Source organism: Pipistrellus kuhlii, unplaced genomic scaffold, assembly GCF_014108245.1.
Source record: "Pipistrellus kuhlii isolate mPipKuh1 unplaced genomic scaffold, mPipKuh1.p scaffold_m20_p_2, whole genome shotgun sequence".
Lineage (NCBI taxonomy): Eukaryota > Metazoa > Chordata > Mammalia > Chiroptera > Vespertilionidae > Pipistrellus > Pipistrellus kuhlii.
In genome coordinates this window covers 88,930,835-88,957,880 of record NW_023425515.1, presented here as the reverse complement: position 1 = coordinate 88,957,880, position 27,046 = coordinate 88,930,835, and the positions used below count along the sequence as shown (strand labels likewise).

Sequence of the window (27,046 nt, the reverse complement as noted above, 5' to 3'; positions counted from 1 at the left end):
AGGGTGGGACAGGAAGGGGTGGGCTCCAGGACACTTTGGCAAGCACTGATTGGTGGTTCAATGTCTTGGGGATGGCTCTGTGACAGATGCCAGTAATGTCGTAACTCCACCCACCAGTTGGGAGGAGGGAGAACCTCACATAGAGTGAGAATACTCTAATTTGTGCCATATTTAAACAATTATACTTGGAATATACACTTTGTGGCCAGATTATTATGATCTCTGTACACATAATAATTTGGCCACTCAGTGTATGTATGCTATATATCAATTAATATGTAGCCTACATTTAGGGGCATCTTGAGTTTTAAAATATTAAATGCAATCAATTGACAAATAAATAATTTGATGGAGATATACATTTTATATTGAGTAAACCACAGAAAAAGAAATGTGATTCTGCTAAAGGTTACAAGGAAAAGGTACAATGAGCTCTGAATCTTGGAGAAATGTCCCTAAAAAAGTGACACAGATATGGACTAGAAGGAAAGATAGAAGGTGACAATGAATCAAATAGCTAAGTGATACCCAGGCAGAGAGAACAGTATGTATAAAGCATTCTAGTTACAAGGATCATGTCAAGCATTAAAAGATGACCAAAATAATGATATTGTTCATGCTTATTGAGGACAAATACTCCCACAGTACCTACCAAAATTTAGGGAACATGTGAGATGCTCACAGTTCCATATAGAATAAAGTAATTTAAGAAAAAAAAATAGAGTGCTGTAGATTATTATCCTCAACCTATATTCCACTGTCAATGAGTGATGGAAGAGTTAGTTAAATCATGTGTTAAGTATTAGACATGCCTCCTACCCTTTTTCTAATGCTGTTGACTTTCAGTAAGTATTCTCATATACTCACAGTGGGTAGTTAATTCACTATATTGATGACTTTTAGGAACCTTGTCTTTTGATATCATTATATTTGTGTTGTGAGTTCTCCTTACACTCTGCTTTAACTACTAGAATGTAGTAGGAGTGACAGTATTTCAGTTCCAGACTTAGCCTTAAGAAAAGATAGTTTTTACATTTGCATTTATGTAGCCCTCAACTGTTTTAACTTAAAAGGCCAAGTGAGATGAAACAAGCATTTATTTGAGATCCAAAAGAGTAGCTATCTAGAAAGCACTAATTTAGGCAAAAATCCCAATAGTATTATTATTAGGAGGCAAAAGCAAGAGAAAAGGAAAGGGAAGAATTACATCAATAGAAGGAAGGAATTTCTATAGCTACAGATAAGCTAACATGGTGATGCTAATTCTAAACAATGTTTTAAATTTTCAGTCCAGTACTCATAATATCTACTTCCTTGTTATCTTTGCAAACAGTTGCTTTTGGCCCAGTGCAAAAGTTGTCTTGCCCTGTTTTAGCATTCCAAAGGTTTGAGGTATTAGATGTCCCTTTGGATTGCAGTTCCTCTGGAATGGCAACTCTGATTCCAACTTTAAGTGGCTTCATCTGTATTATTTTTTACAAAGGCCATGGGAGGTACCTGTCTTGTTAGAGATCACACAGTGAGGGACAAAATGTGAGATTACATGGAGGAGGACAGATAATTTAGCAAGAGATGAGTCCCAGATACATAATCCCAATCAAGTCCAAAGTCAGGATATGAATATAGGTGCACTCCAGGATGCAGTCAAGGGAATAAAGAAATAGGAAGAGAGAGAGAAAAGATCTATAAAGTTGCACTTTATTGAGCTGACTACCACTGAGGGCCACTGAGGCACAACTCATCTGAAAAGTCTGGGAGGCAGAGTAAGACACATCTAAGTTACGCCCTCTAAGTGCTGAAATGGGTTATGTGTTCACCAAATCTCCATCATTACTGGTGGAAGACTGCTCCCAGAAGCACTCATTCTCTGGCACTTCCTGCTTACCTTGAACAGGGTCAAGTTTGCCCCCAGGGCAGAACAATACCTGAGGGCAGAGAGTCACAAGGTATTCAAAGTAAACAGCCTTTGGTCTCTAGAAGTGATACCTGAGTGTTCTCTTAAAGATGTTAAACTAAACTAAACTAAAATTAAACTAAACTAAACTAAAAAGAAAAAAGAAAAAAAAAAGATACACGCACACACAAAAAAAATGATGTTAAACTTTGCAGGTATATAACAATTTGTTTCAACCCCTTGGTCCATTTCTAACATGTAGCACATACAGCAGAGCATATACTGGACATTAAATTTTGGACTTGATTTTTGTGAAAGACTTTGTATTGTATTCATTGGACTTGGTGAATATTAAGTACTGGAAAATACTGTGATAGAAACATTTATTCTATCCCGAGAAAACCAGTCCAGGTGCTTTATCTTGACAGAACTAAAAGTTTATTATGCGATCATTATTTTTTAAACCAGTGCTGGGATGTTTTGGACAACATCAAGATAAATGTTTAATTGCTTGAGTCAGTAAATAGTACCGTACAGTTTCTAAGAAATCCAGGATATTGGTAGTGCTGTTCCCCTTTGCAGAGGCCCTCCTAGGAACCTCATGAGTTAGGTTTGTCAGTACTTGAGCAACTTGAGTGGAAGTTGCAGAAATTTAAAAAGGAAACATTCCCTAGCCTAATTTAGATATTTTACAAAGGAACTGTTGGCCAAAAGAATCTCAAGTATTAGAAAAAAGAAAAGAATCATTCATTTTTAAAAACTAAAGGGCAGAAATATAGTTTTTAGCAGAAGGAGACTGACAACCCAAGAATGGAACATCTGCAGAACAAGGTACTCTTCAGTAGAGAGCTATTAAGTTTTTTCATTATTACCTTATTTTTCTGTGTATAAAAAGCTAATATTAACACTTTAGGAACAGCTTTTTGTACAGTACAATCAGTTTTTCTAGAATATTCATTTATTTCCATTAGCCACATTAATTTCCTCTGAGAAATTGGCTCCTATTCAACGGTCAAACTCAACACTCTATCCTGTTTCCCCAAAAATAAGACAGTGTCTTATATTAATTTTTTCTCCCAGAGTTGTGCTAGTCTTATTTTCAGGGGATGTCTTTCTTATCTTTCCTTTTACTAGGTCTTATTTTCAGAGGATGTCTTATTTTCGGGGAAACACGATAGCAACAATCTTATTTACCATGTGTGTATTAGTGAAATTGATTATTTGCCTTCTTGAGAAGGGCCTGAGCATTCCTGGTACTAGGCTGGATTTAGATATTAAAAACCCTCTTGCCCACACCATGGGTACCAGACCTTTCGAATAAGTCTTGTTGCAGTGAGAGGGCAGCTGCTGTCAGCCAAGTCTCTGTCTGTTATCTGGGTCCCAATTTGAGCTGTGCATGGGAAGCTAAGCAGCCATGGGGGCAGGAGAAGGAAAAGACATGGGGACATATGGAAGTTGCCTTAAAATGACCACTCCCTAATTGCCTTTCAGAAGAAATGAAGTGAATGAATTGGCCAAAGACCATTTTCTAAGTGGGCAGAGGAAAAGCAAGTGAGGGTTCTGGATAATCCCCAAACAGGAATTGAACTACAAGCACTCTCAGAAAGCAGCACAGAGAACACCTTAGATCTTGATTCTATTTTTTAGTTGAGCTATAAATTTTTGAGAATTATTAGAGAATGAAAAGACCTAGGAATATTCTCTGTTTATCATTGAGTCAAAAACTACTCTAGTAACTTATCTGGGCATCTCATAATGTAGTCAGGATATTCTCACAATCTCTCCTAAAACCTCTTTAGCCTTTGCTAACTTTCCCAAGTGCAGAGGTGAGAACCATCTCCTGGACATTACTATTTTCTATTATTTTCATTGAGTTGGCTCTTCATGTGTGGTTTGGGGCAGTAACCTTTGCAGAGTGAGTGCCATGGAAGTATTAGCTTCTGTCACTACTAATGCTGCTGCTATTAAAGGTTGTCTGAGTATGTTTTAGAGCTTTAGAAGAAACTTCTCAGGTCAGCATGTTTCTCCCTGTAAAAATGCCTCTTTCTACACACAGTGTGGACTACCATGTAAAAAATAATCAGTAGGAAAAGATAAAGTGCATTTTGAGTGTCAGCTTCAATGTGTTGTTGTTTTTTAACTTCACTTGAATCAGAACCATGTGAAGTACTCTTTAGGAATGCAGCTCATTGGCAGCCGTGTCAGACTAATTTAATCTGAATCTCTGGGAATTGGGGTTTAGGAATCTTCATTTTAGATTAATTCTCCAGGTATCTCTTATTCATGAGAAAATTTGAGAACTTCTGAAAGATTTTTTATTAAGAGCTAGCCAAATGAATTTGACCTTCCTTGGTAGAACATTTTGTAGAGTGTATATATACAATGTAGCCAAATGTTTCTCTAAAATATATTTTATATTATTATTATGATTATTTTAAGATGATTACATTTATATTTTTTAAATTGGCAAAAAAAAAAAAATCTAGACACAAAGGTAACTCAACCTTCTCCAATATTTTCTCAAAGGTTTATTTATATCTTTTGCACAGAAATGGGTCAGAATTATCCTATAGTTTTATTATTATTATTATTCTCTCTTTTACTCAAAATATATAGTAAGTATTTTTGATGTAATTAAATATTTTTCTATACTTACATTGTTTCTTAAAGTTTTATTTTATTTTGTCAAAATTATTCACAGGAATTTTATCAGTCTACTAGAGGCCCAGTGCATAAATTCATGCACAGATGGGTCCCTCAGTCTAGCCAGTGTTTGAGGCCTAGGGGGGGGAGGGGAGATGGCTGGAGGGAAGGGCCATAGGAGGTTGGCCTGCTGGGAGGAGGGGTTGCGGGAGGTTGGCCAGCTGTCCCCCCAATTGGGGCTGATTGAGGGGGTCTGCTGAGGGGGAGGGGCAGCAGGAGGTTGGCTGGGAGAGCACACTGACCATTAGGGGGCAACTCCTGCATTGGGTATCTGCCCCCTGGTGGTTAGTATGCATCTTAGCAACTGGTCGACCAGTTGTTCCAGTCATTGGGCCATAATGGTGGCTTACGCTTTTATACATATAGATTGTTAGTTTGGTTATTTTCAGGGTTTTTGAAAATATTAAAATGCTGAGTTAACATCTTTATCATATCCATTTACTTTATTTAAAACCAAGAAAATTTCATGACATACTCTTCACCATTCCATGATGTTATAGCAGATTTTAGTTTATTAGCAAAAGAAAGTGAAGATATTTTCTAAGTAGTTTATGAATAAAATTAATATATTTATTAATGGTACAAGTTTATTACATAAACCATATTTTAAAATTAACTTTCTTAAAGTCTAATAGACCTATGCAATGAGCATTAACAATCAATTTCCCAAGCTGAAATTCTCTGTGCATGAATATGCGTGGTAGCAGATTTAAATAAACAAGAATGTTTAATGTATGTAGGCTCACTGAGTTTGTGTTGAGGAAGTAGGTCTCTATACTTCATATATAGAACGCGGAGGTCTCTGGCAACTGCTAGTAAGTTTTAATACCAGGAAATATCCTCAGTGTGATATCAATTTCCTGTGCAAAGAGTGCGTATATGAGTAATGAGCACCAAGGACAGTCTGCCAAAGGCAAAATCATCATGCTAGCCATTCCTGATTAAGGGAGGAGACTGCTGATTGACACCAGGTTGTTGTCTTACCAAAATCTTATCATTTGCTCTATCTATTTATGATTTCCAGAATTGTTATTAAACTGTGGTTTATAACTAATTCCTTCATTGTTCTTAAAATTCTGATTTAAATAATCCTACCAAATAGCTTTAGAGAAGTACTAAGAATTGTTAGAACCAAAAGAAACTTACTTTCAGCAGAAGTTTCTTCAACATTTTCTTTGAACCAGACTTTACATACTAATTCATGTATTCCTCAAAATAACTTTAAAAGATAAACTTAATTTTCTCAATTTTTAGATGAAAAATCAACTTCAGAATATTTTAAGTAACCAGGATTTGCATATACTAAGCAGTTGGATAACAATGGAATGCAAATCTAAACCACTATGTTCCTATTTATCATTACTAATTTGACACCCAAAATAAACAAAAGCTTTTATAGCATAGGTCCCATAAAAGGAATTTATTTTCACAAAACATTTTATAAACTGTAAAGAAAAATGGAACTATAAATTTTAATCAAAGCATATCACAATGGTTTTGTGATAAGTAATAAAGAGGATATATTTACTTCATGTAATACCACAGTGATTTCAAAATTTACTGAGCATGTTCCTTTGTCAATAAAATGTTTTGACCTTGCCAAATATATGTATTTAGAACTATGTATAAATAATATGTGTTATAATGAATTAGACTTATTAGCCATTATATTAAAATGCATATTTAAAGGGTTCAAATATATGACTCAAATTGTTCTTTATTTCTCTTCCCTCCCCAAAATAATTATGCATGCCCTACTTTGTGCATTTCTTAGCATTTCTATATTAATTTTATGGGTATTTTATATAACCCCATTCTTTGCCCCTCCTGCCTTTTCTCTTTGGATAAAGATTGCATTACTTAGCCCAAGCAAATTGGCTAATTGGCAGTGTTGTTATTCAATTTCAAAATTTGCAGGTCTAATCTGGCCAGTGCATAAGTACACTCACCCACCAGTCATCACTGCACATGGGCCTTCTAAACTGTGGCAATAAAAAGTAGATTTATTATAATGAGTATGGCATGGCTCATTGTCAAGCTGCCACAGCTGGGTAATCAATGATAACAGTTGATACCCTAGGTTATTGGTAGGGCTGTGTGGTTTGGAGTGATATATGATCTAGGTAGGATAATGTCCACCTCATCCATTCAGATCTACTAGCATCCTTTTATGGTATTTGAATCTACAAGATACCCTCACTTTCTCCTTGAAAGTTCATATGATGCTGCTTGATTTGTAAAACAAGCTACAGTTTTTATGATGCTGCTAATCCTAGATTTTTAATACTCATTCATCATCTGTCATCTTCATCATCCATTCCAGATTTCCCAGTCCTATGCTAGAATGTCTAGTGATCTGGGTCCCACACCTTAGGTCAGGGGTTGGCTCTATGATCTAGACTTTATTCCTGAGAAGTCTGAGCCCTTAGTTGCCTTTCTCTAGTTTGGATGTGGTAACCGCCATTGTTCATTTCATGTCATCACTGGACACAAAGGCACTAAGCGTTTTCCAAGTGCATGGCCTGGGTCCTGGACATTCTCCTCCATACCACCATTGTGAATAGGCGGTCAGAATTCTTTATTCAGGATAGCAACTCTTTTCTTTCTTGGTCATCCAGTTTTATTAAGATGTGATTAACACACAACCTAATTTAAGGTGTGCAGCATGACTTGCTATATGTATATTTTGCAAAATTATTAACATAATAAGTTTAGTTAATATCACCCCATATAGTTATAATTTGTTTTCCTTTTGATAATAAATTTTAGGATCTACTCTATTTGAAACTTTCAAAGAAAGTAACTCCTTTCATTTTTCACAATTTACTGTGATGAGGAGCCAATATGGCTAGGTAGAACCCTCACTATGACCCTTAGTGGAAACAAGCTTTAGTGTCTATCCAATTGCCCTCTGTTAGTTAAGTCTCTGAAAAGCATAGTTGTTTATTAGCACTTTAGCAGTGATTAAATGGGATGTAAGTGTTTGATAGAGGATCATGGAGAGAGAGAAATGTACAAAGAAAGAAGGAAAACAATGGGAACTAGAAGGAGAGATATTAACAGAAAAAGGGCAAATGGGTCTTATTCATATTTCAAATGGATTTCACAGTCTGGGGTCTCTCACATGTCCTAATCTGATTACAAAGTACAGATGCAGACTTGGGATTGTCCCAAGTTTGAGTATGAATACTTACTTAAAGGAAGGCTAAAAGATTCTGGCATACAAAATTTCTTTCTCATCTAGAGGTTACTGATGTCAATCATGTATTAGATGAGTAGTTTATAGAGTCTAAGAAACATCAGATAGGAATACCTCACTCCAACAGATACAAAATTGATCTGAAAAGAAATGTTTTAGCATTTCTAAGGAACAAAAACAAAAAAACCAATACTCTAAGGACTGGGCCTCCACTGACCCATTGACCTACCTCTTTTTATTTTATTTTCATTCTACTCTCAAGAATCACAACTACTCTCTCTCTAGAAATAGCCTTCAACACATACTAAAAAATATTCATATTCAGTTTCTTTTTCACCTCACTAGGGGTCAGTGGTACATTTAAATAATTTCAAAAAAGAACTTAAGATTTAAGAATTTTAAATAATATGAGCTAGTTTGTTTGGCTCAGTGGGTAGGGCATTGGCCTATGAACTGAAGGGGTCCTGGGTTCAACTGCAGTCAAGGGCACATGCCTGGGTTTTGGGATCAATCCCCAGTAGGAGATGTGCAATGTTTCTTTCTCGTCATTGATGTTTATCTCTCTCTCTTTCTCATTCTCTCTTCCTCAGTGAAATCAATAAAAATATATTTTAAAAAATTAAAATAATAAAAAATAAACTACTTTTCCCTTCCCCTGGTTGAAATGAACTAACCATTAGTAACACATTTCATCTCTTGGAAGTAAGATAACATTTATTTTCCAAAGATAGATCAAATAGATACTTTAGTTTGAGCAGAAGAATGAATATACAACCACACAAACACAAATGTACTTATACACATTTTTTCCATTATCTTCTTCAGGGCCTTTCTCTGGAATATTCTAAACAGGACTTTTTTTGTTTTGTTTTGTTTTGTTTTATGATTTTGCTCTTTAAGTCCTTCAAGCCTTCCAGATATCTTGGGAGATAATTCTTTGACTTCCATAGATATATCATTTCTTCCAAAATATATACAATCTCTATGAATATCTAAACTTCATTCATTCACTTATTTATTTGTTTTCATGTTCAATGTCTCTTTCAAAAGGAAAATAAACTCACTGAGGGAAGGTTGATTTATCAGGTTGGTTTATAAGTAACCAAACTCTAGAGCCTAGATTAGTGTTTGGAATGCAAAAAAACTCAATAAATACTTAATATGTGGAATATTGATTATTGATTTCAGAGACAAAGGGAGAGGGAGATAGAAACATCAATGATGAGAGGGAATCATTGACTGGCTGCCTCTTGCACACCATCTACTGTGGATCCAGCCCACAACTCTGGCATGTCCCCTTGACTAGAATCAAACCCAGCATCCTTCAGGCCACAGTCTGACATTCTATCCACCAAGTCAAACTGGCTAGGGCAGATCATATTTTTTATAGTTTTTGTTGAAGCATGAGAACAAAGGGTATTGAGGATATAGGCCATCTAAAGGTGTGAAACCCCTTTTTATCCAGATAACTTAAAACATCCCATTTAGTATCTTTTAAAATATATTTCTATAGGAAGTGTTTATATTAATCAAAAGTATAGGTGGACACATATGCAAATATTATTATGTTAAAAAGTGCATTTGACATTACATTTTTGACCAGTTATAGAAGAAATATGGTGATTATAAAATATTGTGTAATAAAAATAGTTCACAATGGGATTTGAAATCTATTTAGGATTAGGGATGAGGCTCTTACACCAAGTCATACCACACCCCATTTTATTTTGCTTTATTGAGTTTTTTTATTTATTTATTACCGAAATGTTGGATGATTGTTTCAGAAAACTGCTGGACAAAACGAAGAAATTCTTTGAAAATATTAAATTGCAACAGATAATTCACAGAATGGATAATCTAAATATAGATAATTAAGAATTGGCTGAAGATGAATGTTTCTAATTTTAACAATGTCTTTGAGAAAGTAACACTCATTACATTCATAGATTAAATGTCTTCATTTTAATATAATTCCTATGCTAACATATTTTTCCAATCCATTTCACAAGAAAAGTGAGTATTGTTATGTAGTATTTTGTATGTGTATTATTTTCTTGGACATATTCATTACTGTCAAACTATTAACCTTCAAGTATAATGAAAACCATTTCTAGTCTAAAAGAGATCGAAGTCAAAACATTTTAACTGTTCTTGTTACTTTGAGCATATAAACTAGGTAGGGTGCTTTTTGTTTGATAAGCAAAGAAAAAACACTTGTTCTTTTCTATTACACATTTTCTCCTTTTTTTCCTATCCTCTCTTCCCTCTCACTCTACTAAAATATCATAGATTTTTTTTTAAGTGGAGAATATTCCCCCAAAATTATATTGGACTAGGTACCGTGATTACATGTATGATAATGATATTGAATCATTGAATTGCTCTTGGAACACCGAGCTGTGTAAATGCACAACATCTGATATCTTTATCTTTAGCCTGGTAGGAAATTATATTCTGACCTAGCATTTATAATATTAATTCACATTTGTTGTCAGGATAAAGTACCAATGCCTGGTCTTGATTTTTATCACATTTTAATAAACTACATTAATTACTATTTAAGCCTTGGCAATACCTATATTATCATTACTGAAGTGGCATATGCTACTTTTAGAATAAAGTGCACTATCAATCAGAATGTGCAGGCTTTCAGGAAGATCAAACACACTGCTAATTGTTTCATTCAATAGAAAAATGATATGCTAAACTGTATTTTTTCCATTACATGGAACTGTTTTCCAAGAGGAAAGATAAAATGTGAATGAATAATAATGCCCCCCCAAAAAAATGTGTTGGCCATAAATATTCGATGAATATTTTGTCTATATTACTTTATAATATTTTTTTAAAATATATTTTATTGATTTTTTACAGAGAGGAGGAGAGAGATAGAGAGCTAGAAATGTCGATGAGAGAGAAACATCGACCAGCTGCCTCTTGCACACCCCCTACCGGGGATGTGCCCGCAACCAAGGTACATGCCCTTGACCGGAATCGAACCTGGGACCTTTCAGTCCGCAGACCGACGCTCTACCACTGAGCCAAACCGGTTTCGGCACTTTATAATATTTTTGATATAAGATTTATACACTATTCTTTCATGTCCTATCATTTACTATGAGAAAGTTCAGGCTGACTTTTGACATGTTCTATTTCTGGACTGTGTGTGGTTAGATATGCAGGTTATATTGCCAACATTGAACCTTGTACATTCTAAGCATTTTGAAGACCTGTCAAAACTAATCTTTAGATATATGAAATATATGAGAACCTTTTTCACTGCTCCATCAGACACTAAATTCACAACACTGCACTTATATCATCATTTACTATCGTGAAATAAAATTTGCTTTAAGACTAAGCTTATATGTACAGCAATGAATTTGTTTCTATTGAAAAAATAAATAAACCATTATGCTGAGATTCCATGATAGCATTTAAAAAGTTAAAAGAAAAAATAACTATGAAAAAAGTTTCAGGATACTGAAAAACAATGTAATACCTATAAAGCCATATGCAATGAAAAGAACTGAAATGAGGAAATATATTCTTTATTATCATCTTCAGAAAGATAAAAGTATCAAGAGACAACTTGTGCTAGATATCCAAACTCCTCACAACTATTTGTTCAATCAGGCCATTGGATAATGGATCAAAATAAAGATGCAATTGGCTTGTCCCTTACTTTTTAAAAAGTAACTTAATGAGGCAGCCATTATGGATTTGGTTTCCAAATATGTTATATAACAAATACAGGTGATTATCATTAACACACATACACACACACACACACACACACACATACACACACACACACACACAAACACACACGCACACGTGTCTAAAGGAACTCACAGAATCATCATGTCTCCAACAGGACTCATCATATATTCACCCACCTTTTATCTTGTTGCATATACCTACAACCCAGGAGTCATAGTTTACTCATTTCTCACTATCCTTCTACCCCATAGTCAAACCAGTCTTACTTATTTATATTATCACAAAATGTATCTTTAATATGTCTATTCACAATCTCCATCAACCTAGTTGGAGACAACAATGGCAATGACAATACCAATCCTATATAATAAAGAGGTAATATACAAATTGACCATCACTCCAATACACAAGATGGCTGCCCCCATGTGGTCAAAGATGGCCGCCCCCATGTGGACACAAGATGGCTGCCACAAGATGGCTGTCAGGAGAGGGCAGTTGTGGGGGATCAGACCAGCAGGGAAGGGCAGTTGAAGGGAGTACCAGTCCTGCAGTGGAGGACAGTTAGGGGTGACCAGGCCTGCAGGGAAGGGCAGTTGGGAGTGACTAGGCCTGCAGTGGAGAACAGTTAGGGGCAACCAGGCTGCCAAGGGAGGGGAGTTAGGGGTATCCAGGCTGGCAAGGGAGGGTGGTTAGGGGCAATTGGGTCAGCAGGAGAGCAGTTAGGCATCAATCAGGCTGGCAGACAGAAGCAGTTAGGGGCAATCAGGCAGGCAGGCAGAAGAGAAGTTGGGAGCCAGCAATCCTTGATTGTGAGAAAGATGTCTGACTGCTCATTTAGGCCAGATCCCAGTGGCAGTCAGACATCCTTTGAAGGATCCTGGATTGGAGAGGGTGCAGGCTGGGCTGAGGAGCACACAAACACACACACAAAAACAAAATAAAAAAAAAAAACAACCATGCATGAATTTCACACACCATGCCTCTAGTAATGATAATAATGACTGCTAATATTTATTGACTTAATGAGTACACAATATATGTCAGGTATTGAAAGGTTTGTACTGTGATAATCTCCTAGCAGGTCCTCTCATGCACTCTAGTTCTTCAACTTATTCTCCACACTAACGTCAGAATTATGTAATTGAGATAAAATGCTGGTATCACAATGCTTCTCAGGCCTACCTAATGAGTTCAAAATGCTATTAGAATAAATACAAAGACTATTCTAGCTGGCAAGGCCTATAAGAATTTACCCTTACCTACCTCTCTTGAACCTTGACTTATATAAATCATCTCTTGCCATTATGTTCTATCTCTCAGCTTCTTTTAATTTATTGACTATGTAATTTATCCTGTGTGAACATAGAATGGCTGTTCCTTCTGACTCAACAGAATCAATTACTAATTATCTTTGAAATCTCTCTATTTATTCATCTGTTAAACTTCTACATTCCTTGTGTAGATCTGGTTCAATAAGCTTCTAATGGCTTCCTTTATTCTACACTAGAGGCCTAATGCACAAAATTTGTGCAAGGGGCTTGGCCCTCACAGCCCTGGCTTTGTGCAGAAAGTCATCAGAAAGATCATTTGGCTGTCTAGCCTAATTAGCATATTATGCCTTTATTATTATAATTAGTTATTTTAGTGGTTTAATGAGAATATGTGATTAATGTTGTCTTCTCCCATTAGATTTTAAGATTTATGAGACCAGAGAGCTTGGCTTTTTCTGCTCACCTTTACCACAGATGTCATGGTTCAGTGTACATCTGCTGGATGAATGAATAAATATAAATAAAGTAAAATATATTCTCTTGCAGTCAATCCAGACTCCTCACTTCTGCTTACCACTTCTTCCACATCCAAATCCAATGACATGCAAAGGCATCAGGTCCTGTGTATTATATTCCTTAGATCTTCTCTATTTCATTGTCTTCATTCCAAGTCCTCATCATGTTCATTCAAATTTCTGCAATAACTAGTATTGCTGCTGCTCAGATTTTACCATTCATATCAAAACTAGAGTGATTTCTCTAAAATATGGTCCAGATTTAAAATCTTTAAATGAACTCTATTTCAGAAATGTACCCCATTTTAGTTATTTAATGTTATATAACAAGCCTTCCCAAAATTTAATGACTAAAGATGTATTATTATCTCTCATGATCCTGTGGGTTGACAAGGATCAGCTGGTAAATTCTTACTTGGGGTCTCTTATAATGCTGCAACTACATGTTGGTCAGAACTAGTCATCTGAAGTCTCCAGTAGGTTGGACAACCCCAAATGGGTCACCATATGATTCACTACTGTGGCTAGGAGCTCAGCTTGAGCTGTTGACTGGATCATTTCAGTGGCTTTTCCATGTGGCTTCTCACAACAAAGCTGCAGGGTTCCAGGAAGAAGCATACTAAGAGCTAGTTTCCCAAGAAACCTAGGTAGAAGTCAGTCTTAGAAGGAACATGGCATCACTTTCCTCATATTCTTTTGTTTGAAGTGAGTCACATCAGGTTAGCGCATATAAACAGAAAGAATGTGAATACTGGGAAGGATGGTTATTTTATTTTTTTAAAATGTATTTTATTGATTTTACACAGAGAGAAATTAAGAGAGATAGAGAGTTAGAAACGTCGATGATAGAGAATCATCGACCAGCTGCCTCTTGCACACACCCCCACTGGGGATGTGCCTGCAACTAAGGTACGTGCCCTTGACCAGAATTGAACCCGGGACCTTTCAGTCCTCAGGCCAACGCTCTATCCACTGAGCCAAACTGGTTTTGGCAGGATGATTATTTTGAGGTCCATCTTTGAGGACTGCTACAATATTCAAAGCTTCCCATAATATATATACAATATCCAAAGCTTCCCATAACACACACACACACATATATATATTTAGGCTTCATACTCTTGTTCTTGCCTACACCTTGTCTTACACTTTATCCCATGCCAATCCCATTTGCTTATACATATGCTTCACTGAGTGAATTTAATTCTATGACTATAGTAAGCATGAAATTTTATGCCACCTTGCCTTCTTACCTTCCTATATGTTCTTCTTCAAGATATTTTATACTTGCTTTTTATTTGCTAGTTTTATCTAACTTTGACTCTTTCGAATACAAATAAAAAAGTTCTTACTCCTTATAAGTAGCTTCTCTGACTGACACTCCTCCAGATGGTTTATATCCTTATTGCAACATGTGAATACTTATATATTCACTTACTGCAATCATTTAAAGTTACTTAAGGGCATCAGTCATTTATTAATCTATTTTATATGAAGAGGTCATGGCAGATAGTAGGGTAATCAATAAATTCTTATAGAATGACTGCATAAAAAGAAGCACTTTATTTTGCTCCTAGGCTATGCACATTTTAAAAGATACTTATGGTGGATTTAATTTTCAGTCTTTCCCAGTATATGTACCACTTCATTATATGAGCCTATTTCTCTTCCAAATGACTTAAGGATAAGCTTTGAATTACACATAAAATGCAAGGGAAGCCTGATAACTATAAGTAACATACTGCACTGGTTCCTTTACAGAAAGGTTATTTTGTGAAATTTCAATAAAAATGTTCATAACTAAAGGCTGAGATTTTTTTACCTACTTTTATGGAATTCCATGCCATTATATACAAATGAAAGCTTTGGGTATTTTTTTAAAATCTTAGACTAAATAATTTCAATTCACATGACAACTTTCATCACATTAATAATATAACATGTTTAAAGTATAAAATTTCTCTGTGATTTGATATGAGTGTCTATGCTTTCATGATTGTGTTTGTATGTATGTTGCTTCTCCCATAAAACTACCACATTTCCCATCATCAATTAAGTAATAGAAAAAAAATGTGTCACATAATCAGCAGATTTGGCAATGATTACTTTCTACTTTATTTTTATTGAAATAGGGCAATAAGTAACATATTCTGTATTGAAATAAATATGTTAAACATACATTTTTTCCTAAATTCAGTAGTTTATAGGAGTTCTTAGTATAATATCATTTGTAAAGTTGTTTAGTAAAGTTAACTATAATAACATTATGCTAAGAAGTAGATGTAAAGATTTATGAGAAATCAGTTATAAAAAAGAATAACTAATATAATTCTCATCTTATTTTCTATACATGTTATATTAATAAATCAAATGGGGCTTGTGCATTTCTCTATCACTACATTTATTCTAAAAATTATTCTCATGTAGCATAAGTCCATTGATTTAATAACTATATTATTGAAATATTTTTTATTATTTTTAAATTAACATTTTATTTTTTTAACTTTTTGAGAGAAATGTTCAATTTAATTGCTCAAATATGACTTTTAAATGCTTCAACTTAATTGGTCTTACATGGAAAAACAAAGAACCTTGAAAGGCATCAGATTAAAGTCACAGGTCAGTGTTTAAACAAAATAAAGCTGGGCTACCAAATGATTTCCTGTTATTAAGCCAATAAATCACAGCACTGTTGATAAGTGGGACAGTATGCCAGTCTCATGAAAAAAAAAATGCTGAGCACACACAGGTGATCACTGCTGTCAGAGTCTAAAAATGAAAAATTTAAAAAGGTCAAAAGAAGCATTGAGAACACTACCAGTGGTGTTTATATATTCAAGAATGCAGCTCTCATGTAATTTAACTTAAAAGGCCTTCTATTGTCTTCACAATGAACAAAGCTGATAAGTTGTCAAAATGACTGCACCTTGTTTTAAAGGAGCACACATCCGCACTCCACATCTATGGACTGACTTACCCTGGCATTCAAAACCCATTCCAGACCCCAAATTTTGGGGGTTGCTACTTTCTTCCCCATGTAATTTGGCTAGTTGTCGAAGCCTTACATGATATTTATGCCCACCTTCTAGGCCTTTTTCAAATTTTGCCTCTTTTGAGGTTTAACCTGAGTGTTCCAACTCAACATATTAGTAAGTCTTTTTTGAGCCAATAAAATAGTTTACTTAATATGATTTATTCTACTCTATATTGAGCTTATGATTCACAAATAAATGATTATCTAACTAATCCTTTCTACTTTCAATAAATGTTTTCTAAATCCCTACATTTTAGGATAGGAGTAAACAAATAGGAAGAAACTTCTGCCTTTAAAGGGTTTATTTTCTAGTGAATAATTTACTCAATATGGGAGTCAACATTTTGTTTTGAAAAATCTAACTAGACTAATGGCCAGAAACATGCCTTTCTCTGGGGGGGTGGAGAAATATATCTATATATATATATTCACAAAATATTTAGAGCAGAAATTTAAAGGATACAATCATAAAGATCATGAAAGTGAGAGTATGCTTTTCAGGTAACATTTTCTTTATTGAATTTATTGGGGTGACATTGGTTAATACATTTATACAGGTTTTAGGTATAAAATTCTACAATCACCTGTATATTGTATTGTTTTTTTGCACCCAACTCAGGTCTCCTCTGGTCACCATTTACTAGGTGTACTGGTTAATAATGGTGATTTTGTAATAAAAGAAAACATAATAATTTCAACAAAAACATAAAAAATGCTTTATTCAAAGTAATATCTATCACTAGCTACACATTTCCCCATTATTCGGATAATTTGTGGATACTGTCCCAATAGAACTTCTCTTGTCTTGAAGCAAACCATTTAGAGACCCAATTTTTCACGTTGTATTTTTTGAAGTGTTGCTTAGAAAGTGCATGTGCCATCGATCAGAACAAGTGGTAATCTGAAGGAGCAAGGTCTGGTGAATGTAGCTGGCAGGTTAATACTTCCCAAGCAAGATCTTGTAACATGTCTTTAACTGGTTTTAAAGTGTGTGATGGTGTATCATCATGAAGCAAAATTACTTTGCTCTGTCTTCTGGCCTATTCTAGTCTTTTCTCAATCAAAGCTTGGTTCAAATTGATTATTTGTTATTAGTAGTGATCAGTATTAATGGTTTCATCGGGTTTTAGAAGCACACAACACACCACACCTTCTTGATCCCACCAAACACAGATTCTTTCTGTAGCCATTTGGCCTTTCAGTCAAACCTGGGTCAGCCCATGATTATGTACATTTGGGATTCTCATAATCAATCCACTTTTCATAGCCAGTCACAGTTTGATGCAAAAAAAGACTTTATGCCATTGAAGCAACATTTTACTGATGACTTTTCAGTTTTCCATTTGTCTTTCATTCAGTTGATGTGGCACCCATTTTCCTGCTTTTGAAAACCTTCCCATTTCTTGTAAATCAATGGAAATTGTTTGCTGAGCAACGCTTAATCTTTTTGCAAGTTGTTTTTTATTTGACAAGCATCTTCATCCAATAATGCTTGTAATTATGGGTCTTCAAACTTTTTCGATTTACCTGGATATTCTTTGCCTTTCACATAGAAATCATCACTTTTAAAGCGTTTAAACCACTGTCACAAGTATCTTGAGATGGAGCATGCTCACCACAGTTTTCCTGAAGTATATAATAACTTTTTCTTCAAAATAAAGTAACGAATTAAAAATTCCCATAAATGCTCTTTTTTTTGGCATGAAATTCGACATTTTTAAGCATAAAAATATCTTATGTTAACAGCTTCATCAAATTTGACATATGAAGTTTTAAAGCTTGTTGTCAATACAACAAAATAGCATACATATCAAATCACAAATATATCAACATATGTGTAACTCCATCTATTGAAAAAAAGATTTTCCCTTACTCTCTTCTACCTCACCCATACCTCCTTCCCTCTGGTAATAAATATACTATAGTCTATATATGAGTCTTTTTCCCCCCTTAATTCCTTCAAGCTTCTCCCCTCTGTTAGCTATTAATCTGTTCTCTCTAACCATGAGTCTACATCCAATTTTATTGTGTTAATAGATTCCACATATAAGTGAAATCATATGGTACTTGTCTTTCCCTGACTGACTTATTTCTTTCTGCATAATACTCTCCAGGTCCATACATTCCATTGCAAAGAGTAATATTTGCTTCCTTTTTATGACTGAGTAGTATGCCATTGTATAAAAAATGCCACAGCTTTTTTATTCACTCATCTCCTGATGGACAATTGGGCTTCTTTCAAATCTTAGCCATTATTAATAACAACCTGCAATAAACATAGGAGTGTATATATACTTTCAGATTAGGTTTTTTTTTGTTGTTGTTGTTGTTTCTTCATATATATTTCTAAAAGTGGAATCGCAGGGTCATAAGGCAATTCCATTTTTAATTTTTTGAGGTAACTCCATATTCTTTTCCACAGTGGCTGCACCAATCTGCATTCCACCAGCAGTGCATGAGGGTTCCCTTTTTTCCACAAACTTGACATCAACAAAATGAAAAGACAACCCACTAAATGTGAAAACATATTTGCTGGCATATCTGATAAGGGCTTAATACTTAAAATTTATAAGGAACTTATAAAAATCAACACCAAAAACAATCTAATTAAGAATAGAATAAAGGACCTGAGTAGAAACTTCTTCAGAGAGAACATTCTGATGACCAACAGACATATGAAAGGATGTTCATAATGACTAGTCACCAGAAAAATACAAATTAAACCACACTGAGATACCTGTCAGAATGGCTATCATCTTATACCTGTCAAAATGGCTATCATCAATAAATCAAGAAATGTTGCCTGGATAACACTTTCAATTATTTTGTAAAAGTAATAAACACTTTCCAACTGAAGAAGTGTTGAGTTGTTATCTAGGAAGACATAACAAATAGCACAGGTGAAAAGAAGAGATGTAAAGAAAAAAGAGCCGAGACCGGTTTGGCTCAATGGATAGAGCGTCGGCTTGGGGACTGAAAGGTCCCCGGTTTGATTCTGGTCAAGGGCATGTACCTTGGTTGCGGGCATATCCCCAGTAGGGGGTGTGCAAGAGGCAGCTGATCGATGACTCTCTCTCATCGATGTTTCTAACTCTCTATCTCTCTCCCTTCCTCTCTGTACAAAATCAATAAAATATATTTTTAAAAAAATAAAGAAAAAAGAAAGAACATTTAGAAAAGATTTCTTCATGAACTGGAGAGCGATATAAACTTAGGTGCTGATATACACTGAATTAAGCTGCAGAGGGTCATATTTACTCGCTTATATGTCTACCCTGTTGGGGGTAGATATTTCATCTTCTAAACCCTACAGGATTTACCATGTTCATCTTTTATACCTTCCACTAACTCTAAATGCCTGCTACAGAGCTTTGCAAATACTAAATCATCTTATAGTTAGCTAAGAAAGAATGGGATGGAAGGATAGGGGAAGATTGTAGAGTTAGTTGATTAGAAGAGTTCTGAAAAGCATAAACAATGGAATAATTGAATTACAAAATATATTACATTAGGAAAATTATGCATAGTATAGTTTATTTTATTAGGATCATTAAAATATAGATGATTAGTTTCATATCATTTTATAGAAAATGCTGTAAGTGAAAATATTTTTCTTGTGACAAAAATTTGTTTTGTTGATGCCACTGGAGGCAAAATTATATATATAACTTTGGGGCTCTAAATTAATTCTACTTAAATTATATAATATTTTATACTAGTAAATATAAATTTACCTATTTTTAAATACTTAGATTATAATTTCCATGAAATCATAGAGTATGTTTTTTTTTTAATTTTTATTTATCTCCTTTGTTCTTGTGCATTTCAGATAATAACAATAACATATAGTAGATAATTTCAAAGTATTTATTGAGAGACAACTGAATTCCACCTTCTTGATGCTGAGAGGATAGCAATAAACAGAATAAGTCTCTCTTCTAAGAAATGTATATTATAGAAGTGCACATTATAATAAGCAAGTAAAGAATTTAAATGTATAATATGTGTGATAATAAATGTACTATAAAATTTAGAATGTATCTGTTAGACATCACAAAAATGCTATATTAACAATCACTAAAATCTCATCAGTACCTTTAAACAATCAACATTTATTTGCCTCAACTATCCAGAGTCTGCTGAAGATCAGCTGAGCTTTGCAGGTGGCTGAGCAGATTTCAGCTGGGCACTCATGAGCCTGCAGACTGGAGTGTGGTTAAAATAGCTGGACTTGACTAAGAAGTTTGGGCTTGGGGGACTGGGCTCCACATTTCTCTCACACAACTCTTGGAATCGACAGGCTATGGGCATGTGCTTCACATGGGCAATGTCAGAAGTGCAAGAGATCAGGGTGAACCATGCCAGGTACTGAAAATTCTACTTGCATCATTTTAGCCTAAATGAGTAGAAAGCCCAGGAATGGGGAATGCAGTTTTCCAAGTAAGTGAATATTAATCTACAAATTAGCATAAGGGAATTTGGAGCTATGAGGGGGAGTGTTAGTTTAAATAGGGTAGCCAAGACCATATCACTGATAAGGTAAAAGAGCAGAGAACCATAGTGAAATAGTAAGACATGAAAATAACTGAGGAGAAAAGGTTTAAAGCAGAGAGAACTATCATTTCAAGGCTCAAGTATGAGCATGTGTGTCTGGTCAAGTACAGCAAGAAATACAGCCAAAGTTGAATGAGTGTATAGGAGGAGGAGAGACACTAAGGCCAAGGAGAGAAACGGACCCTATTATGTGCAGTCACATGAAGATGTTGAATTTTTTTCTGAGTGGGATTTACACCACAGGCACTTTGAAAAAGATAGACATTGCTGACTTATACTTAGAGAAGACCAATCTAGCAATTATTTTAGAATCATTTCTATTAAATATATTATGCTATTTTACCATTTAAAAATCTAAGAAGTAAATTTGTGCAGGATAGATGGACTGTATGTTACATATATTTGGAAACTTACTATCCTTAAAGTGTCACCTTAATAAATATTTCTTCATGTAGTTCATTTGTTCATGTAGTTTTCTTTGATCTTATTCTAAGAACATGTGGAATAACCCTATAATAAAACAATTCAAAAGAAGTTTCATTTCAGTGTTAGAGATACTAGTGTACCACTTTCAGGTCAATGACTAGATCTGAATTAATCCCTTTAGAGGGCAAAGAAAACTATTCCCCTTTATTCTTTAGTCAATTTTGCTTTTTTCCTGGGCTCCTTTTAAAAATACATTTATTATGAATTCTACAAGTCTTTCAAAGCTATTGTATTTCTTGATGTTGAGCATAAACACATTTGCTTGAAACAAAGTAATTCAGCTGCATTTGAACTGATTCTCTCTACTCTTTTTGAGTTTTGATGGATTTTCCATGGAAAGCTGAGGGGCAAAACACTTACTTCATGGAACTATTTACCTTCTTTTCTCATGATGACAACACCTGGCAATTGAAATAGTTTTCTTTTTATTAAGGATCATGGCATTTGTGCTTACTGGCCAGACCTATTTTTGATTTGGAATGTTACTTATATGAAGAAATGTCTTAGCAATAAAATTTAGCTATTGCTATGATCCTTCAGTGTTTCACTCTTTAACCCAGACTGTTGGAGATGGTGTGGCATTTTCTGCCACTAATGACAGAACTTTGTAAACTTTGTAATCCCAGGTTTCAAGAGTCTACTTCCACATGGACAGAGGGCTAACAGTAAGGTTGAGCCACCAGCAGGTAAACCTTGGAAATGATTTGATATATCTAAGAGCTAAGCTCCCTTGGTATACTTATCAACACAGATTTTATTACAATAAAATGAGTGTTCTTTGGGGGAAATGATTTTATATAAGATTTTAAGAGGTATCAAAATTTCATTGAAATTTTTATCATAGCTAATGCAAATGAATGGTGTTCACTAGTTGTGTACTATGGCAGCCCAAATGATATGATCAAAGGAACATGTATTTGCAGTTAGGCAGTACTGAGTTAAAATTCTTGTCTCAAAGCTTACTACCCATATGATCTTAGTCAAGCTACCAATATTAGCTCTAAAATGCAAATAACCATGTCTACTTCCTGGGGGTGTTTGTGAAAATAAACTGTAATAATTACGTGCAATACCTATTCTTTATATGTTATAAAATAAATTCTTAAAAAATAAATTGTTTTACTGCTGATTCTTGATCACAAATACTAACTGTGACTTTATTTTTAAATGATAATAATGTAGTACCATTTGTTTATTTTCTCCTTAGTTTGCATTGACTGAGGAGATGTATTGGTAAAGACATAGTTATGGCATATGTCTGATATTTTGCTGCCCATGGAGTCTTCTAAGATTTTTATGGTTTTCCATCTTATGTTTAAGTCCTTTACCCATTTCGAGTTTATTTTTGTGTATGATATAAATTGGTGGTCTAGGACCTTGAGAGTATTATGCTAAGTGAAATAAGCCAGTAAGAGAAAGGTACATATCACATGATCTCACTCATTTTCAGAATATAATGAGCAACATAAACTGATGAACAAAAATATATCCAGAGACAATCTCAGGGGAAGGCAGAGGAGGGTAAGGGGGTAAGAGATTAACCAAAGGACCTGTATATGTGCATATTAGCATAACCAAAGCTATGAACACTGAGGTGGTGGGGGCTTGTCCTGAGGGGTGGGAGTGGCCAGGGAGTGGTCAATCAGGGAGAAAAGGAGACATATGCAATACTATAAATAATAAAAAAATAAAATAAAAGATAATTGATAACTTTTAAGGTTCTTTGATATTTAGTTGGACCAGAAGTTAAAGATGGAGAAAAAATTGCATTTTTCTTATTAATTATTCACTTAGTGATAAAAAGCAGCACTCATTCCAAATTATTAAATATGGTTATGGTAATTATGTAGCAACCTATCTATATATGGCTTATAAAACATTGATCAACATATTAAAATATGGCAGTTGCAATACCATAAATATAACAAACCTAAAGTTTTACTGTAAAATATGTTGATTTATATATGAAACCAAATTCTATATGAAATTAATGAATTAATATTTCTATTATTGAAAAATATCAGAATTCTTTATGATTCTAGTATCTCTGACAAATTAATTTATTCAGTTACCTTAATATCATAATTGTTTTTTACTGAACTTTTGAGAAAATAAGAATCAAGTAATGTTAATTTTTATTTTAAAATTTGAACCTTTTGCCACTCAAGCTTATATAGTCTTCAAAGGTCATATAAGCCCCAAATCCCTTTGGTTACTGGTTGTATTACATTTAATCAATCATCCCTTTTGCTGCTGTTTCTTATATAAACTGAGATTTATCTAACTTTACACATTTTAGTTACAAATTCCTTTAAAACAGAAATATAGTAACTTCAGTGCCATGGTGTTTTCACAGCATGGAAAAAGGTCCATGGCTCTCATCACGCTGACCTGGTACTCACCTGCCATTGTGTGTATTAGCAATCATTTCACATCCTAAGAAATTCTTTTTAAGTTCACTATGTAGCATTTCATGTAAAAATACCATGTGGAAAAACAGCAGAACTTCTTTAATGCTATTCATGAAGCTGAATTTTAGTAGATGCTGGGAATTCTATAATGTTACAAAATAGTTCATAAAACATTACCATCTGCTATCCCAAGTAACAGTTCATTTTTACTGGTTTTAAAATGGATGTGCTTTTATGTGTTTGGATTTTTGCCTAAGCTTCAAATTCCCTCTGAAAGTTGCTTCTGACCTCTGCCTGAGCAAATGTGAACATCTGCCTTTCCTATCTTGTTTTATAAGCTTCAGTGAGAGAATGCAAATGGACTGAGTACACTGTGTGATATTTTTACCAGAAAAAGCTCTCACATACTGTCTGCATGGCTGGTTCTGTTTGCAACATTTCCAGTTTATACTGGAGTATCCAATTGTAAAAATAAAATAGAATAAAATAAAATAAAATAAAATAAAATAAAATAAAATAAAATAAAATAAAATAAAATGCCTGAACTGCTAGTGATAAGAAAACAACAATAAAAATAACATTTATAGAATTCTGCAAATATATACATGATAGAAAATATGCAAGGCATCACAACTCAGCAGTTTTACTCTCACAATAAATGTCATGTCATTTCTTCATTGAAAATACTTCTCATTATCTCCCTAAGTTTACTTCCCCAATAAAATATGTAGTTGTTGCCAGCCGATGTGGCTCAGTTGTTCAGTGTTGACCTGTGAACCAGGAGGTCATAATTTGATTCCCAATTGGGGCACATGTCCAGTTGCAGCCCCCATCCATTTGTGGTGTATGTGAAGTAGCCAATCAATGATTCTTTCACATCGATGTTTCTCTCTCTCCTTCTTCTCCCTTCCTCTGGGAAATCAATAAAAATATATTTAAAAAAATAAAAATAAGTAGTTGTTAGTTCTACGTGGACTAGAAATTTATAGTAAAAGTTCCCTTAGCAATAATCATGTAGGATTAGAAAATGTAGAAAATAAGCTTTAGAGCAGGAAATTGTTTAACTCAAGTATTTGCTAAGGGATAAAAGTAAGACCCAGAGGAGTCCTCAATGTCTTTTGGGACAGACAGTATCCAATTTTGGGTAAAACCTATTTGTGTGTGTGTGTGTGTGTGTGTGTGTGTGTGTGTGTGTGTGTGTAAATCAGATTACAAAGGAATTCTTTATAAAGTGAAATTGTGACTAAATGTATAGTTATTTTCAATTGTTTATGTTAGCAGAAACCACAAAATCAGCAAATAAAGTTGATGAATACATAGATGGGGGGCAGAGTCAAAATAAAGAACAACAAAATAAAAAACAAATTAAAAAAGATAAAGAGAGTGAGAAGGAAGAGATGAAAGATAATAAAGAGGAGGAGGAAAAAAGGAAGTGAAAGAGGGAGAGTCAACAAGGTGGCCTCAGCAACAAGAGGTCCATAATTCATAATTATCAATTCCTCCAGATTGTTGCAACCGTCATTCAACACAATTTCCAATTCCTTCGCTCTTCTATTTCTTAGTACCTTTTTAATTGCTTACACATTTTCCTTCCTTCTTTGCTGTAGTATGCCAATGTCTTTCTCATATTAGTCCTCAGACTAGCAATGATTTTAGAATCACATCTATTAAATATATTATGCTATTTTACCATTTAAAAATCTAGGAAGTAAATTTGTACAGGAGATCTACCTCACTCATATATACCTTTAATGGGAAAACTATAATGTAATTACCTAAACCATGGACTTCTATGGCCATATAATGGATAATAGTTTCACTTTATAAAAACAGAAATACCTTATTGGAACATTGCTAAAAAGAACAGATGTTAGGTAGAGTTATTGGTTATCACAAGGGTTTTATAACTTTTCAATTTTTGATTGAAGGAATATGCAGACACACTATTTAAAACAGAAATTGTATATGGTTTCTACCAAGTTACTAAATATCTCAAGTAGCTCCATCTTGCCCAGAGATCTGTATCTAGATGAGTCATTTGCAGTGTTAACTTGGTGGGTGCAAAGTTAGGAGATATGAGGGAAAAAAACACATCTCAACTACCTGACAGTTCTCACTTCATGTTGTCATGGTTTTGAAATTGATGCTATCTCAAAGGCATCTTTTTTCTAAAATGTGAACATTCATACCAAGTCTCAAGCTTTAGTATGTATTAGTTTAGTATATTGCATTCTTCATGCCACACAAATAAGATCACCTGCATAAAGCAAATGGAAACTGTATGAATGCAATTAATTAAGAATTGAGTAAAGGAACAATTTTAAAGTTGAGTTTCCTCCAAGGATTAGAGGATCTGGAGAGAGGGATCACTGTGTTGTAATTGAAAACAGCAGGAAGGCATGGGACAATTGGAAAGGAGAAGACCATAAGATTTGTTGTTATTTAATGTCCCTTACAGAGTGCCTGGTTGTAGACATTTATTGTAAGCATATCTATATTTTATATAATGTAGTGGATAATATATTAAAAATAGCTGAGGACTATATGAATGAGTAAAAAGCTACTTCAGTTTAACCACAGAGGAACAATGGCTCTCAAAATTTGCATCAGCATCATCTGGGAGCTCATTAGAAATGCAAATTCTGCCAGGACCGGTTTGGCTCAATGGATAGAGCGTCGGCTTGGGGACTGAAAGGTCCCAGGTTCGATTCCGGTCAAGGGCATGTACCTTGGTTGTGGGCATATCCCCAGTAGGGGGTGTGCAAAAGGCGGCTGATCGATGACTCTCTCTCATCGATGTTTCTGACTCTCTATCTCTCTCCCTTCCTCTCTGTACAAAATCAATAAAATATATATTAAAAAAAGAAAAGAAAAAAGAAATGCAAATTCTTTGACAAATACTCTGTGATGAGACCCAGCAATCTGTACTTCAACAAGCCCATGTGGGTTCAAGTCAGAACCTCTGAGAAAGATAAGTCAAGAGCAAGGAAGTTAGTGCAGGAAAATATAGTAAGATGACATGATTCAAACAGCCTGAACATCCCCAAGAAGGTGAATCATTTTCCACTTAACATAATGCAAATGCTTTCTGTTCTCAGCAAAGATACCTTCAGTCTGGGAGACTATTGGGTGCCTCAGCATGTCCAAACATGATAGTATCAAATCCTCTGTATATATGAGGCCAACACTGTTTGAGAATTGGACTCTTATTGAATTCAGAAAGGCCTATGTGAGCTGGGCTCCCCAGTCATCTAAA

At 34.5% G+C, this 27,046-nt stretch overlaps 1 protein-coding gene across 12 annotated transcripts in view; it reads left to right on the top strand.

Annotated features, from left to right (window-relative positions):
• Positions 1-27,046, top strand: part of ROBO2 (roundabout guidance receptor 2) — a 1,761,697-nt gene that overhangs the window by 519,195 nt on the left and 1,215,456 nt on the right. The window lies entirely within an intron of this gene.